This window comes from Limanda limanda, unplaced genomic scaffold, assembly GCF_963576545.1.
Source record: "Limanda limanda unplaced genomic scaffold, fLimLim1.1 SCAFFOLD_105, whole genome shotgun sequence".
NCBI classification, from domain to species: Eukaryota; Metazoa; Chordata; class Actinopteri; order Pleuronectiformes; family Pleuronectidae; genus Limanda; species Limanda limanda.
Genome location: NW_026870610.1, coordinates 110,511 through 127,456, shown reverse-complemented (window position 1 = coordinate 127,456; position 16,946 = coordinate 110,511). Strand labels below are relative to the sequence as shown.

The 16,946-nt window shown below is 46.4% G+C and overlaps 1 long non-coding RNA gene across 1 annotated transcript; it reads right to left on the bottom strand.

The window, feature by feature from the left end:
- Positions 1–14,373: 14,373 nt before the first annotated feature.
- Positions 14,374–14,948, bottom strand: LOC132997905 (uncharacterized). The gene is made up of 3 exons (XR_009677931.1): positions 14,838–14,948; positions 14,625–14,718; positions 14,374–14,533 (listed from the first exon to the last, which is right to left on the bottom strand). It is a non-coding gene; the product is annotated as an uncharacterized LOC132997905 (long non-coding RNA).
- Between the last annotated feature and the right edge of the window lie 1,998 nt (positions 14,949–16,946).

The window sequence follows — 16,946 nt, the reverse complement described above, 5'->3', positions numbered from 1 at the left end:
AGACTTGCAAGTAGGCTCTACCCCCACTAAATGGGGTAGCGCGCATCGATCGGTACCATCCTTGAGCTTCTCCGACTTTCGGAAGGGTTAGGGTTAGGGTTAGGGATGAAAGCACATAGGAGAAAGAGATATTCTTGAATAACTTTTTTTGTGAAGGTCGGAGAGACTTGCAAGTAGGCTCTACCCCCACTAAATGGGGTAGCGCGCATCGATCGTTACCATCCTTGAGCTTCTCCGACTTTCGGAAGGGTTAGGGTTAGGGTTAGGGATGAAAGCACATAGGAGAAAGAGATATTCTTGAATAACTTTTTTTGTGAAGGTCGGAGAGACTTGCAAGTAGGCTCTACCCCCACTAAATGGGGTAGCGCGCATCGATCGGTACCATCTTTGAGCTTCTCCGACTTTCGGAAGGGTTAGGGTTAGGGATGAAAGCACATAGGAGAAAGAGATATTCTTGAATAACTTTTTTTGTGAAGGTCGGAGAGACTTGGAAAGTGGTTGCATCTGGACTAATTTGGGTCCTGCGGATCGATTGGTACCATCCCCGAGCTTGTACGACCTTCGGAAGAGGTCGACCGACGAAATTCCCCCAAATCTGAGGAGATATTCTTGAATAACTTTTTTTGTGAAGGTCGGAGAGACTTGCAAGTAGGCTCTACCCCCACTAAATGGGGTAGCGCGCATCGATCGGTACCATCTTTGAGCTTCTCAGACTTTCGGAAGGGTTAGGGTTAGGGTTAGGGATGAAAGCACATAGGAGAAAGAGATATTCTTGAATAACTTTTTTTGTGAAGGTCGGAGAGACTTGCAAGTAGGCTCTACCCCCACTAAATGGGGTAGCGCGCATCGATCAATACCATCCTTGAGCTTCTCCGAATTTCGGAAGGGTTAGGGTTAGGGTTAGGGATGAAAGCACATAGGAGAAAGAGATATTCTTGAATAACTTTTTTTGTGAAGGTCGGAGAGACTTGCAAGTAGGCTCTACCCCCACTAAATGGGGTTGCGCGCATCGATCGGTACCATCCTTGAGCTTCTCCGACTTTCGGAAGGGTTAGGGTTAGGGTTAGGGATGAAAGCACATAGGAGAAAGAGATATTCTTGAATAACTTTTTTTGTGAAGGTCGGAGAGACTTGGAAAGTGGTTGCATCTGGACTAATTTGGGTCCTGCAGATCGATTGGTACCATCCCCGAGCTTGTACGACCTTCGGAAGAGGTCCACCGACGAAATTCCCCCAAATCTGAGGAGATATTCTTGAATAACTTTTTTTGTGAAGGTCGGAGAGACTTGCAAGTAGGCTCTACCCCCACTAAATGGGGTAGCGCGCATCGATCGGTACCATCCTTGAGCTTCTCCGACTTTCGGAAGGGTTAGGGTTAGGGTTAGGGATGAAAGCACATAGGAGAAAGAGATATTCTTGAATAACTTTTTTTGTGAAGGTCGGAGAGACTTGCAAGTAGGCTCTACCCCCACTAAATGGGGTAGCGCGCATCGATCGGTACCATCCTTGAGCTTCTCCGACTTTCGGAAGGGTTAGGGTTAGGGTTAGGGATGAAAGCACATAGGAGAAAGAGATATTCTTGAATAACTTTTTTTGTGAAGGTCGGAGAGACTTGCAAGTAGGCTCTACCCCCACTAAATGGGGTAGCGCGCATCGATCGGTACCATCCTTGAGCTTCTCCGACTTTCGGAAGGGTTAGGGTTAGGGTTAGGGATGAAAGCACATAGGAGAAAGAGATATTCTTGAATAACTTTTTTTGTGAAGGTCGGAGAGACTTGGAAAGTGGTTGCATCTGGACTAATTTGGGTCCTGCGGATCGATTGGTACCATCCCCGAGCTTGTACGACCTTCGGAAGAGGTCGACCGACGAAATTCCCCCAAATCTGAGGAGATATTCTTGAATAACTTTTTTTGTGAAGGTCGGAGAGACTTGCAAGTAGGCTCTACCCCCACTAAATGGGGTAGCGCGCATCGATCGGTACCATCCTTGAGCTTCTCCGACTTTCGGAAGGGTTAGGGTTAGGGTTAGGGATGAAAGCACATAGGAGAAAGAGATATTCTTGAATAACTTTTTTTGTGAAGGTCGGAGAGACTTGCAAGTAGGCTCTACCCCCACTAAATGGGGTAGCGCGCATCGATCGGTACCATCCTTGAGCTTCTCCGACTTTCGGAAGGGTTAGGGTTAGGGTTAGGGATGAAAGCACATAGGAGAAAGAGATATTCTTGAATAACTTTTTTTGTGAAGGTCGGAGAGACTTGCAAGTAGGCTCTACCCCCACTAAATGGGGTTGCGCGCATCGATCAGTACCATCCTTGAGCTTCTCCGACTTTCGGAAGGGTTAGGGTTAGGGTTAGGGATGAAAGCACATAGGAGAAAGAGATATTCTTGAATAACTTTTTTTGTGAAGGTCGGAGAGACTTGCAAGTAGGCTCTACCCCCACTAAATGGGGTTGCGCGCATCGATCGGTACCATCCTTGAGCTTCTCCGACTTTCGGAAGGGTTAGGGTTAGGGTTAGGGATGAAAGCACATAGGAGAAAGAGATATTCTTGAATAACTTTTTTTGTGAAGGTCGGAGAGACTTGGAAAGTGGTTGCATCTGGACTAATTTGGGTCCTGCGGATCGATTGGTACCATCCCCGAGCTTGTACGACCTTCGGAAGAGGTCGACCGACGAAATTCCCCCAAATCTGAGGAGATATTCTTGAATAACTTTTTTTGTGAAGGTCGGAGAGACTTGCAAGTAGGCTCTACCCCCACTAAATGGGGTAGCGCGCATCGATCGGTACCATCCTTGAGCTTCTCCGACTTTCGGAAGGGTTAGGGTTAGGGATGAAAGCACATAGGAGAAAGAGATATTCTTGAATAACGTTTTTTGTGAAGGTCGGAGAGACTTGCAAGTAGGCTCTACCCCCACTAAATGGGGTAGCGCGCATCGATCGGTACCATCCTTGAGCTTCTCCGACTTTCGGAAGGGTTAGGGTTAGGGATGAAAGCACATAGGAGAAAGAGATATTCTTGAATAACTTTTTTTGTGAAGTTCGGAGAGACTTGGAAAGTGGTTGCATCTGGACTAATTTGGGTCCTGCGGATCGATTGGTACCATCCCCGAGCTTGTACGACCTTCGGAAGAGGTCGACCGACGAAATTCCCCCAAATCTGAGGAGATATTCTTGAATAACTTTTTTTGTGAAGGTCGGAGAGACTTGCAAGTAGGCTCTACCCCCACTAAATGGGGTAGCGCGCATCGATCGGTACCATCCTTGAGCTTCTCCGACTTTCGGAAGGGTTAGGGTTAGGGTTAGGGATGAAAGCACATAGGAGAAAGAGATATTCTTGAATAACTTTTTTTGTGAAGGTCGGAGAGACTTGCAAGTAGGCTCTACCCCCACTAAATGGGGTAGCGCGCATCGATCGTTACCATCCTTGAGCTTCTCCGACTTTCGGAAGGGTTAGGGTTAGGGTTAGGGATGAAAGCACATAGGAGAAAGAGATATTCTTGAATAACTTTTTTTGTGAAGGTCGGAGAGACTTGCAAGTAGGCTCTACCCCCACTAAATGGGGTAGCGCGCATCGATCGGTACCATCTTTGAGCTTCTCCGACTTTCGGAAGGGTTAGGGTTAGGGATGAAAGCACATAGGAGAAAGAGATATTCTTGAATAACTTTTTTTGTGAAGGTCGGAGAGACTTGGAAAGTGGTTGCATCTGGACTAATTTGGGTCCTGCGGATCGATTGGTACCATCCCCGAGCTTGTACGACCTTCGGAAGAGGTCGACCGACGAAATTCCCCCAAATCTGAGGAGATATTCTTGAATAACTTTTTTTGTGAAGGTCGGAGAGACTTGCAAGTAGGCTCTACCCCCACTAAATGGGGTAGCGCGCATCGATCGGTACCATCTTTGAGCTTCTCAGACTTTCGGAAGGGTTAGGGTTAGGGTTAGGGATGAAAGCACATAGGAGAAAGAGATATTCTTGAATAACTTTTTTTGTGAAGGTCGGAGAGACTTGCAAGTAGGCTCTACCCCCACTAAATGGGGTAGCGCGCATCGATCAATACCATCCTTGAGCTTCTCCGAATTTCGGAAGGGTTAGGGTTAGGGTTAGGGATGAAAGCACATAGGAGAAAGAGATATTCTTGAATACCTTTTTTTGTGAAGGTCGGAGAGACTTGCAAGTAGGCTCTACCCCCACTAAATGGGGTTGCGCGCATCGATCGGTACCATCCTTGAGCTTCTCCGACTTTCGGAAGGGTTAGGGTTAGGGTTAGGGATGAAAGCACATAGGAGAAAGAGATATTCTTGAATAACTTTTTTTGTGAAGGTCGGAGAGACTTGGAAAGTGGTTGCATCTGGACTAATTTGGGTCCTGCAGATCGATTGGTACCATCCCCGAGCTTGTACGACCTTCGGAAGAGGTCCACCGACGAAATTCCCCCAAATCTGAGGAGATATTCTTGAATAACTTTTTTTGTGAAGGTCGGAGAGACTTGCAAGTAGGCTCTACCCCCACTAAATGGGGTAGCGCGCATCGATCGGTACCATCCTTGAGCTTCTCCGACTTTCGGAAGGGTTAGGGTTAGGGTTAGGGATGAAAGCACATAGGAGAAAGAGATATTCTTGAATAACTTTTTTTGTGAAGGTCGGAGAGACTTGCAAGTAGGCTCTACCCCCACTAAATGGGGTAGCGCGCATCGATCGGTACCATCCTTGAGCTTCTCCGACTTTCGGAAGGGTTAGGGTTAGGGTTAGGGATGAAAGCACATAGGAGAAAGAGATATTCTTGAATAACTTTTTTTGTGAAGGTCGGAGAGACTTGCAAGTAGGCTCTACCCCCACTAAATGGGGTAGCGCGCATCGATCGGTACCATCCTTGAGCTTCTCCGACTTTCGGAAGGGTTAGGGTTAGGGTTAGGGATGAAAGCACATAGGAGAAAGAGATATTCTTGAATAACTTTTTTTGTGAAGGTCGGAGAGACTTGGAAAGTGGTTGCATCTGGACTAATTTGGGTCCTGCGGATCGATTGGTACCATCCCCGAGCTTGTACGACCTTCGGAAGAGGTCGACCGACGAAATTCCCCCAAATCTGAGGAGATATTCTTGAATAACTTTTTTTGTGAAGGTCGGAGAGACTTGCAAGTAGGCTCTACCCCCACTAAATGGGGTAGCGCGCATCGATCGGTACCATCCTTGAGCTTCTCCGACTTTCGGAAGGGTTAGGGTTAGGGTTAGGGATGAAAGCACATAGGAGAAAGAGATATTCTTGAATAACTTTTTTTGTGAAGGTCGGAGAGACTTGCAAGTAGGCTCTACCCCCACTAAATGGGGTAGCGCGCATCGATCGGTACCATCCTTGAGCTTCTCCGACTTTCGGAAGGGTTAGGGTTAGGGTTAGGGATGAAAGCACATAGGAGAAAGAGATATTCTTGAATAACTTTTTTTGTGAAGGTCGGAGAGACTTGCAAGTAGGCTCTACCCCCACTAAATGGGGTTGCGCGCATCGATCAGTACCATCCTTGAGCTTCTCCGACTTTCGGAAGGGTTAGGGTTAGGGTTAGGGATGAAAGCACATAGGAGAAAGAGATATTCTTGAATAACTTTTTTTGTGAAGGTCGGAGAGACTTGCAAGTAGGCTCTACCCCCACTAAATGGGGTTGCGCGCATCGATCGGTACCATCCTTGAGCTTCTCCGACTTTCGGAAGGGTTAGGGTTAGGGTTAGGGATGAAAGCACATAGGAGAAAGAGATATTCTTGAATAACTTTTTTTGTGAAGGTCGGAGAGACTTGGAAAGTGGTTGCATCTGGACTAATTTGGGTCCTGCGGATCGATTGGTACCATCCCCGAGCTTGTACGACCTTCGGAAGAGGTCGACCGACGAAATTCCCCCAAATCTGAGGAGATATTCTTGAATAACTTTTTTTGTGAAGGTCGGAGAGACTTGCAAGTAGGCTCTACCCCCACTAAATGGGGTAGCGCGCATCGATCGGTACCATCCTTGAGCTTCTCCGACTTTCGGAAGGGTTAGGGTTAGGGATGAAAGCACATAGGAGAAAGAGATATTCTTGAATAACGTTTTTTGTGAAGGTCGGAGAGACTTGCAAGTAGGCTCTACCCCCACTAAATGGGGTAGCGCGCATCGATCGGTACCATCCTTGAGCTTCTCCGACTTTCGGAAGGGTTAGGGTTAGGGATGAAAGCACATAGGAGAAAGAGATATTCTTGAATAACTTTTTTTGTGAAGTTCGGAGAGACTTGGAAAGTGGTTGCATCTGGACTAATTTGGGTCCTGCGGATCGATTGGTACCATCCCCGAGCTTGTACGACCTTCGGAAGAGGTCGACCGACGAAATTCCCCCAAATCTGAGGAGATATTCTTGAATAACTTTTTTTGTGAAGGTCGGAGAGACTTGCAAGTAGGCTCTACCCCCACTAAATGGGGTAGCGCGCATCGATCGGTACCATCCTTGAGCTTCTCCGACTTTCGGAAGGGTTAGGGTTAGGGTTAGGGATGAAAGCACATAGGAGAAAGAGATATTCTTGAATAACTTTTTTTGTGAAGGTCGGAGAGACTTGCAAGTAGGCTCTACCCCCACTAAATGGGGTAGCGCGCATCGATCGTTACCATCCTTGAGCTTCTCCGACTTTCGGAAGGGTTAGGGTTAGGGTTAGGGATGAAAGCACATAGGAGAAAGAGATATTCTTGAATAACTTTTTTTGTGAAGGTCGGAGAGACTTGCAAGTAGGCTCTACCCCCACTAAATGGGGTAGCGCGCATCGATCGGTACCATCTTTGAGCTTCTCCGACTTTCGGAAGGGTTAGGGTTAGGGATGAAAGCACATAGGAGAAAGAGATATTCTTGAATAACTTTTTTTGTGAAGGTCGGAGAGACTTGGAAAGTGGTTGCATCTGGACTAATTTGGGTCCTGCGGATCGATTGGTACCATCCCCGAGCTTGTACGACCTTCGGAAGAGGTCGACCGACGAAATTCCCCCAAATCTGAGGAGATATTCTTGAATAACTTTTTTTGTGAAGGTCGGAGAGACTTGCAAGTAGGCTCTACCCCCACTAAATGGGGTAGCGCGCATCGATCGGTACCATCTTTGAGCTTCTCAGACTTTCGGAAGGGTTAGGGTTAGGGTTAGGGATGAAAGCACATAGGAGAAAGAGATATTCTTGAATAACTTTTTTTGTGAAGGTCGGAGAGACTTGCAAGTAGGCTCTACCCCCACTAAATGGGGTAGCGCGCATCGATCAATACCATCCTTGAGCTTCTCCGAATTTCGGAAGGGTTAGGGTTAGGGTTAGGGATGAAAGCACATAGGAGAAAGAGATATTCTTGAATAACTTTTTTTGTGAAGGTCGGAGAGACTTGCAAGTAGGCTCTACCCCCACTAAATGGGGTTGCGCGCATCGATCGGTACCATCCTTGAGCTTCTCCGACTTTCGGAAGGGTTAGGGTTAGGGTTAGGGATGAAAGCACATAGGAGAAAGAGATATTCTTGAATAACTTTTTTTGTGAAGGTCGGAGAGACTTGGAAAGTGGTTGCATCTGGACTAATTTGGGTCCTGCAGATCGATTGGTACCATCCCCGAGCTTGTACGACCTTCGGAAGAGGTCCACCGACGAAATTCCCCCAAATCTGAGGAGATATTCTTGAATAACTTTTTTTGTGAAGGTCGGAGAGACTTGCAAGTAGGCTCTACCCCCACTAAATGGGGTAGCGCGCATCGATCGGTACCATCCTTGAGCTTCTCCGACTTTCGGAAGGGTTAGGGTTAGGGTTAGGGATGAAAGCACATAGGAGAAAGAGATATTCTTGAATAACTTTTTTTGTGAAGGTCGGAGAGACTTGCAAGTAGGCTCTACCCCCACTAAATGGGGTAGCGCGCATCGATCGGTACCATCCTTGAGCTTCTCCGACTTTCGGAAGGGTTAGGGTTAGGGTTAGGGATGAAAGCACATAGGAGAAAGAGATATTCTTGAATAACTTTTTTTGTGAAGGTCGGAGAGACTTGCAAGTAGGCTCTACCCCCACTAAATGGGGTAGCGCGCATCGATCGGTACCATCTTTGAGCTTCTCCGACTTTCGGAAGGGTTAGGGTTAGGGTTAGGGATGAAAGCACATAGGAGAAAGAGATATTCTTGAATAACTTTTTTTGTGAAGGTCGGAGAGACTTGGAAAGTGGTTGCATCTGGACTAATTTGGGTCCTGCGGATCGATTGGTACCATCCCCGAGCTTGTACGACCTTTGGAAGAGGTCGACCGACGAAATTCCCCCAAATCTGAGGAGATATTCTTGAATAACTTTTTTTGTGAATGTCGGAGAGACTTGCAAGTAGGCTCTACCCCCACTAAATGGGGGAACGCGCATCGATCAGTACCATCCTTGAGCTTCTCCGACTTTCGGAAGGGTTAGGGTTAGGGTTAGGGATGAAAGCACATAGGAGAAAGAGATATTCTTGAATAACGTTTTTTGTGAAGGTCGGAGAGACTTGCAAGTAGGCTCTACCCCCACTAAATGGGGTAGCGCGCATCGATCGGTACCATCCTTGAGCTTCTCCGACTTTCGGAAGGGTTAGGGTTAGGGTTAGGGATGAAAGCACATAGGAGAAAGAGATATTCTTGAATAACTTTTTTTGTGAAGGTCGGAGAGACTTGGAAAGTGGTTGCATCTGGACTAATTTGGGTCCTGCGGATCGATTGGTACCATCCCCGAGCTTGTACGACCTTCGGAAGAGGTCGACCGACGAAATTCCCCCAAATCTGAGGAGATATTCTTGAATAACTTTTTTTGTGAAGGTCGGAGAGACTTGCAAGTAGGCTCTACCCCCACTAAATGGGGTAGCGCGCATCGATCGGTACCATCCTTGAGCTTCTCCGACTTTTGGAAGGGTTAGGGTTAGGGTTAGGGATGAAAGCACATAGGAGAAAGAGATATTCTTGAATAACTTTTTTTGTGAAGGTCGGAGAGACTTGCAAGTAGGCTCTACCCCCACTAAATGGGGTAGCGCGCATCGATCGGTACCATCCTTGAGCTTCTCCGACTTTCGGAAGGGTTAGGGTTAGGGTTAGGGATGAAAGCACATAGGAGAAAGAGATATTCTTGAATAACTTTTTTTGTGAAGGTCGGAGAGACTTGCAAGTAGGCTCTACCCCCACTAAATGGGGTAGCGCGCATCGATCGGTACCATCCTTGAGCTTCTCCGACTTTCGGAAGGGTTAGGGTTAGGGTTAGGGATGAAAGCACATAGGAGAAAGAGATATTCTTGAATAACTTTTTTTGTGAAGGTCGGAGAGACTTGCAAGTAGGCTCTACCCCCACTAAATGGGGTAGCGCGCATCGATCGGTACCATCCTTGAGCTTCTCCGACTTTTGGAAGGGTTAGGGTTAGGGTTAGGGATGAAAGCACATAGGAGAAAGAGATATTCTTGAATAACTTTTTTTGTGAAGGTCGGAGAGACTTGCAAGTAGGCTCTACCCCCACTAAATGGGGTAGCGCGCATCGATCGGTACCATCCTTGAGCTTCTCCGACTTTCGGAAGGGTTAGGGTTAGGGTTAGGGATGAAAGCACATAGGAGAAAGAGATATTCTTGAATAACTTTTTTTGTGAAGGTCGGAGAGACTTGCAAGTAGGCTCTACCCCCACTAAATGGGGTAGCGCGCATCGATCGGTACCATCCTTGAGCTTCTCCGACTTTCGGAAGGGTAAGGGTTAGGGTTAGGGATGAAAGCACATAGGAGAAAGAGATATTCTTGAATAACTTTTTTTGTGAAGGTCGGAGAGACTTGCAAGTAGGCTCTACCCCCACTAAATGGGGTAGCGCGCATCGATCGGTACCATCCTTGAGCTTCTCCGACTTTCGGAAGGGTTAGGGTTAGGGATGAAAGCACATAGGAGAAAGAGATATTCTTGAATAACGTTTTTTGTGAAGGTCGGAGAGACTTGGAAAGTGGTTGCATCTGGACTAATTTGGGTCCTGCGGATCGATTGGTACCATCTCCGAGCTTGTACGACCTTCGGAAGAGGTCGACCGACGAAATTCCCCCAAATCTGAGGAGATATTCTTGAATAACTTTTTTTGTGAAGGTCGGAGAGACTTGCAAGTAGGCTCTACCCCCACTAAATGGGGTTGCGCGCATCGATCGGTACCATCCTTGAGCTTCTCCGACTTTCGGAAGGGTTAGGGTTAGGGTTAGGGATGAAAGCACATAGGAGAAAGAGATATTCTTGAATAACTTTTTTTGTGAAGGTCGGAGAGACTTGCAAGTAGGCTCTACCCCCACTAAATGGGGTAGCGCGCATCGATCGGTACCATCTTTGAGCTTCTCCGACTTTCGGAAGGGTTAGGGTTAGGGTTAGGGATGAAAGCACATAGGAGAAAGAGATATTCTTGAATAACTTTTTTTGTGAAGGTCGGAGAGACTTGGAAAGTGGTTGCATCTGGACTAATTTGGGTCCTGCGGATCGATTGGTACCATCCCCGAGCTTGTACGACCTTCGGAAGAGGTCGACCGACGAAATTCCCCCAAATCTGAGGAGATATTCTTGAATAACTTTTTTTGTGAAGGTCGGAGAGACTTGCAAGTAGGCTTTACCCCCACTAAATGGGGTTGCGCGCATCGATCGGTACCATCCTTGAGCTTCTCCGACTTTCGGAAGGGTTAGGGTTAGGGTTAGGGATGAAAGCACATAGGAGAAAGAGATATTCTTGAATAACGTTTTTTGTGAAGGTCGGAGAGACTTGGAAAGTGGTTGCATCTGGACTAATTTGGGTCCTGCAGATCGATTGGTACCATCCCCGAGCTTGTACGACCTTCGGAAGAGGTCGACCGACGAAATTCCCCCAAATCTGAGGAGATATTCTTGAATAACTTTTTTTGTGAAGGTCGGAAAGACTTGCAAGTAGGCTCTACCCCCACTAAATGGGGTTGCGCGCATCGATCGGTACCATCCTTGAGCTTCTCCGACTTTCGGAAGGGTTAGGGTTAGGGTTAGGGATGAAAGCACATAGGAGAAAGAGATATTCTTGAATAACTTTTTTTGTGAAGGTCGGAGAGACTTGCAAGTAGGCTCTACCCCCACTAAATGGGGTAGCGCGCATCGATCGGTACCATCCTTGAGCTTCTCCGACTTTCGGAAGGGTTAGGGTTAGGGTTAGGGATGAAAGCACATAGGAGAAAGAGATATTCTTGAATAACTTTTTTTGTGAAGGTCGGAGAGACTTGGAAAGTGGTTGCATCTGGACTAATTTGGGTCCTGCGGATCGATTGGTACCATCCCCGAGCTTGTACGACCTTCGGAAGAGGTCGACCGACGAAATTCCCCCAAATCTGAGGAGATATTCTTGAATAACTTTTTTTGTGAAGGTCGGAGAGACTTGCAAGTAGGCTCTACCCCCACTAAATGGGGTTGCGCACATCGATCGGTACCATCCTTGAGCTTCTCCGACTTTCGGAAGGGTTAGGGTTAGGGTTAGGGATGAAAGCACATAGGAGAAAGAGATATTCTTGAATAACTTTTTTTGTGAAGGTCGGAGAGACTTGGAAAGTGGTTGCATCTGGACTAATTTGGGTCCTGCAGATCGATTGGTACCATCCCCGAGCTTGTACGACCTTCGGAAGAGGTCGACCGACGAAATTCCCCCAAATCTGAGGAGATATTCTTGAATAACTTTTTTTGTGAAGGTCGGAGAGACTTGCAAGTAGGCTCTACCCCCACTAAATGGGGTAGCGCGCATCGATCGGTACCATCCTTGAGCTTCTCCGACTTTCGGAAGGGTTAGGGTTAGGGTTAGGGATGAAAGCACATAGGAGAAAGAGATATTCTTGAATAACTTTTTTTGTGAAGGTCGGAGAGACTTGGAAAGTGGTTGCATCTGGACTAATTTGGGTCCTGCGGATCGATTGGTACCATCCCCGAGCTTGTACGACCTTCGGAAGAGGTCGACCGACGAAATTCCCCCAAATCTGAGGAGATATTCTTGAATAACTTTTTTTGTGAAGGTCGGAGAGACTTGCAAGTAGGCTCTACCCCCACTTAATGGGGTAGCGCGCATCGATCGGTACCATCCTTGAGCTTCTCCGACTTTCGGAAGGGTTAGGGTTAGGGTTAGGGATGAAAGCACATAGGAGAAAGAGATATTCTTGAATAACTTTTTTTGTGAAGGTCGGAGAGACTTGCAAGTCGGCTCTACCCCCACTAAATGGGGTAGCGCGCATCGATCGGTACCATCCTTGAGCTTCTCCGACTTTCGGAAGGGTTAGGGTTAGGGTTAGGGATGAAAGCACATAGGAGAAAGAGATATTCTTGAATAACTTTTTTTGTGAAGGTCGGAGAGACTTGCAAGTAGGCTCTACCCCCACTAAATGGGGTAGCGCGCATCGATCGGTACCATCCTTGAGCTTCTCCGACTTTCGGAAGGGTTAGGGTTAGGGTTAGGGCTGAAAGCACATAGGAGAAAGAGATATTCTTGAATAACTTTTTTTGTGAAGGTCGGAGAGACTTGGAAAGTGGTTGCATCTGGACTAATTTGGGTCCTGCGGATCGATTGGTACCATCCCCGAGCTTGTACGACCTTCGGAAGAGGTCGACCGACGAAATTCCCCCAAATCTGAGGAGATATTCTTGAATAACTTTTTTTGTGAAGGTCGGAGAGACTTGCAAGTAGGCTCTACCCCCACTAAATGGGGTAGCGCGCATCGATCGGTACCATCCTTGAGCTTCTCCGACTTTCGGAAGGGTTAGGGTTAGGGTTAGGGATGAAAGCACATAGGAGAAAGAGATATTCTTGAATAACTTTTTTTGTGAAGGTCGGAGAGACTTGCAAGTAGGCTCTACCCCCACTAAATGGGGTAGCGCGCATCGATCGGTACCATCCTTGAGCTTCTCCGACTTTTGGAAGGGTTAGGGTTAGGGATGAAAGCACATAGGAGAAAGAGATATTCTTGAATAACTTTTTTTGTGAAGGTCGGAGAGACTTGCAAGTAGGCTCTACCCCCACTAAATTGGGTAGCGCGCATCGATCGGTACCATCCTTGAGCTTCTCCGACTTTCGGAAGGGTTAGGGTTAGGGTTAGGGATGAAAGCACATAGGAGAAAGAGATATTCTTGAATAACTTTTTTTGTGAAGGTCGGAGAGACTTGCAAGTAGGCTCTACCCCCACTAAATGGGGTAGCGCGCATCGATCGGTACCATCCTTGAGCTTCTCCGACTTTCGGAAGGGTTAGGGTTAGGGTTAGGGATGAAAGCACATAGGAGAAAGAGATATTCTTGAATAACTTTTTTTGTGAAGGTCGGAGAGACTTGCAAGTAGGCTCTACCCCCACTAAATGGGGTAGCGCGCATCGATCGGTACCATCCTTGAGCTTCTCCGACTTTCGGAAGGGTTAGGGTTAGGGTTAGGGATGAAAGCACATAGGAGAAAGAGATATTCTTGAATAACTTTTTTTGTGAAGGTCGGAGAGACTTGGAAAGTGGTTGCATCTGGACTAATTTGGGTCCTGCGGATCGATTGGTACCATCTCCGAGCTTGTACGACCTTCGGAAGAGGTCGACCGACGAAATTCCCCCAAATCTGAGGAGATATTCTTGAATAACTTTTTTTGTGAAGGTCGGAGAGACTTGCAAGTAGGCTCTACCCCCACTAAATGGGGTAGCGCGCATCGATCGGTACCATCCTTGAGCTTCTCCGACTTTCGGAAGGGTTAGCACTAGACGAAAAGCAGTATTATTGTCACAGTGAACCTCTACGGACAGGCCTAATCCCCTGCTGTAACCAACTGTTTCCATGATGTTACCTCGGCGTTCGCCAGTGAAGACAAGGTGGGTCTATCGGCGTTTGCGGACCTTAAGGGGGATTTGGAGAACAAAGGAGAGAGCCGCGGGGGGGCTCGCTGAGCCTCGCGGACCGATCGCGACGTGTGATCTAATTAGCATATGAATCGGAGTCCAGCCGCTGGCTAGAACCTCTCTCTACTCACCATTGGAGGAAACCACAGACCCTTGAAACTAATGTCACTCGTGATTGGTTGGTAGAAGTGTTGCTATTGGTCACCTTATGGGTCATTGCAGTGCACACGTGGGGTCACAGCATTCCGCACGTGGGGTAAGCCCCTCCCACACAATATTTATAATAAAAATGTATATATTAATATTTATTATTATTTATAAGTAAGCCTTTACCAAAAGCACTGCAGTTAATTAAAACTAAACATTCATGTGATGCTTGATGTTATAGGTGAACATATTGTACAGGGAACAAATGTGAACAAGGTATATGTGGAGTGAAAGCTTTATTTACATACAGCAAAAATATTGTACAAAAACTCAGATGAGGCTTGAAATGTTTCTCTGCAGCCTCTGGGTCATGACTTCTTTGTGGGACTCTTCTCCAGTGTGTAGACGTCTGTGGTGTGTAGCTGTGAGATCAGTGTAGCTTCCAGTCTTATATGAAGTGTGGGACACAGGTCGGTGCGCTCCTGGCTGTGGAAGGATGGATCCATGTCATCTGTCCCGCTTCAATCAGCTGTAAACACATTCAGTAAAATTAGCACAGTTCAATTACAACATACACCTTTACATGTAACTGGAAAATTATTTAATGAATATAACCTTACCCTCTTTCTTCTCCGACAACTCCTCAATGCTGATGTAAGGTCTGGTCGGATCATACTGGCTCATAGTGTGTCTTTGTACGTCATGGACAGGCAGCTGGAAAACAACACATGTAACATGACTTTATTATTAATAAACGGAAATAGCCGCGCTGCATCACCGTTGGAAGATCCACAGCAAAAAAACACCAAAACAATTCAAAAACAGTTACTTACATTCAATGGCTTAATTTTCTGCACTTTAAATCCGGACTTTCAGCGTCTCAGCCTAACGCCTCTTTGTTTGTGTGTGTGTGTGTGTGTGTGTGTGGAGGGGGGGGGGGGGCTGAGGCTGTGAAAACATACAGAAAAAAGTCACGTTGATGAAAAAACTTAACGAGAACAAACTGTTACATCTAAGTAATTCATACATATTTACACATGCACTAGATCTGCTCCAGCACTCGATGCTGTATTCGTATTTTAGCAACTTTCTCGCTATCCCAAAGAGTGGCGGACATGCTTTCAGATGTAGGGTTAGCTTAGTGGTTAGCATGGCGTCTCTAGCTCACCGTAACTCAGGGACTGTGCTTCCGTCTTCTCCGCCTCGACTCGTCCACACCGGGCCCGCGGCTCTGCCTCCACACGCACTCATCTTCTCCTCCAGGGAACAGTGTCGTGTCGACTTCAGCAAGTTATTTACCCCGAAGACAGAGTCACTCGTACGGGACAAGCTAAACACGACCCGCTTCCTGTCTGCGGGACACTCGACGCTGCTGCACGGCGTTTACGAGGCTCTGATTGGACGAGTCCATCAGCTGATGACGCGAGCGGGTGACGTGAGCAGCGGTGTTTAGTACATTTACACACATGATTCACGCTGTTCTGTGTTCGTAACCTTATAGTTGAATGCACTTATCGTAAGTCGCTTTGGATAAAAGTGTTGACTGTTTTAATGGAATACTGAGAAAGTTTAATAACAACAATTAGACAATTGAAGTTCAAATTATGAAGGAATTTAAGCTCTATATTGTGTCTCCTTTATATTTAAAATAATAATCAAACTGAGTGGAGATGTATGTTGTATCCAAACAGCCGGCTGCTGTGTTTTGTCACTGTGCAGTCCATGGGGGATTAAATATTACACTGAAAAAATAAATCATTAAATCAATGAATGTTTCATAGCAATTTTGAAAGTAGTGGTGAAAAGGTACCATTTATAATTCATGGAACAGCTTAGTTTGCCATTGACATGTGAATTTGATGCCAGTATTTTGGGAGGACAGATATTTTTATGGAAAGCCAGTAGAAGTTTGGAGCTTACAGGACACAGATGATCATACCCAGCATCATTTATTTGCTGGAAGAGGTGTGGTTTACACTTCCTCTGTGCATTTAACCAGCACAATTGAAAAAGTGACTGTAATCATGCCACTCTGTACAGTTGTTGAGATTTAGGATTGGATGACAATAAAAATTTGAAATAAAGTGCATTGTTTCATTTCTTTTGACTGCATTGACCTTTGTTCGTGGTATACAATATAATTCATTATAGCACACTTACTTACTTAAGAACAATTTAAAATTTCAGGTTTAATATTTATTTTAAGCCTGGTTTACTCAGCCAGATAGTTTGTTGGTGCCTCTTACATATTGGTGTTATCTGCTCTCAGGGAAACTGATTTGCATTTGTGAAGCTCAGAGCATTGTCATTTGCATGTGAAAGCGTCCTCTAGGAGTTGGAGCAGGGGGGGTCAAATCTCAACAGCTCACAGGCTTGACAACTGCAGGAACCCTGAGCGTTTCCTTTGCTGCCTGCAGATACGTGTGAAAGTCGTTAACCGAAGGATGTGCCAACACTTCTCTGCGACACAGATTGACACAAACGCTTCTTTTCATGCAGTGTAGGGTTAGGGTTAGGGATGAAAGCACATAGGAGAAAGAGATATTCTTGAATAACTTTTTTTGTGAAGGTCGGAGAGACTTGCAAGTAGGCTCTACCCCCACTAAATGGGGTAGCGCGCATCGATCGGTACCATCCTTGAGCTTCTCCGACTTTCGGAAGGGTTAGGGTTAGGGTTAGGGATGAAAGCACATAGGAGAAAGAGATATTCTTGAATAACTTTTTTTGTGAAGGTCGGAGAGACTTGGAAAGTGGTTGCATCTGGACTAATTTGGGTCCTGCGGATCGATTGGTACCATCCCCGAGCTTGTAAGATTTTCGGAAGAGGTCGACCGACGAAATTCCCCCAAATCTGAGGAGATATTCTTGAATAACTTTTTTTGTGAAGGTCGGAGAGACTTGCAAGTAGGCTCTACCCCCACTAAATGGGGTTGCGCGCATCG